Genomic DNA, 581 nt, shown 5'->3' with positions numbered 1-581 from the left:
CACAAGCAACAAGAATGACGTTCATAGGACATGTAGGACTCGCAACGCTCAAAGATTTTGCACAAGAGGAAAGTGTCCCATCGTCGACCAGAGAGGGCCGAACAGGGAGCCTCAATTCACAAGCACCTGGGAAGAACATCCCGTACGGAACCCTTTACCCTCGAACTCGCTGTCACCACTACTCGGAAAGAAGCCTCGAGTCTATACGAGATGCACCACGCACGTAGCCACCTCAATTGTAAGGCCACTCAGAGACATCCATTTCCCAGGCATATGCCTCCTACATGCCTGTTGAGGTGCACCCGCATAGACAAAATCCTTCTCGATTGCAACAAACATTTTCCCATGACGAAGAGCTGGTTGCCGAAGTGCCAACGGAGACCACCGTGCTGAAGGATGAAGGGCCATGCAAGTTGAAAACATGGCTGGTTATGCAATTGGCAGGGGCATCACTGTGCACGCGACCACCTTAATTATAAGGCCGCTCGAGGGCATCGTGTATAAAAACACCCCCTCCGCACATTTATAGGTGATGAGAGCTCGCCCGCATACACGGACATGTTTTAAAATCAAGTTTTAAA

General features: G+C 50.3%; 1 non-coding gene across 1 annotated transcript in view; it reads right to left on the bottom strand.

Annotated features, from left to right (window-relative positions):
* The window catches only part of LOC149548749 (25S ribosomal RNA), a 3,293-nt gene extending 3,159 nt beyond the window's left edge, over nt 1–134 (bottom strand). The window contains exon 1 of the ribosomal RNA XR_016354930.1: nt 1–134. This exon is cut by the window's left edge and continues 3,159 nt beyond it. This is a non-coding gene — a ribosomal RNA (25S ribosomal RNA).
* Nucleotides 135–581: the final 447 nt, after the last annotated feature.

This window comes from Cupressus sempervirens, chromosome 7 (genome assembly GCF_028749045.1).
Source record: "Cupressus sempervirens isolate cs-2001-9-10 chromosome 7, ASM2874904v1, whole genome shotgun sequence".
NCBI lineage: Eukaryota > Viridiplantae > Streptophyta > Pinopsida > Cupressales > Cupressaceae > Cupressus > Cupressus sempervirens.
The sequence above is the reverse complement of the archived record's forward strand: the minus strand, read 5'-3'. Positions and strand labels throughout refer to the sequence as shown.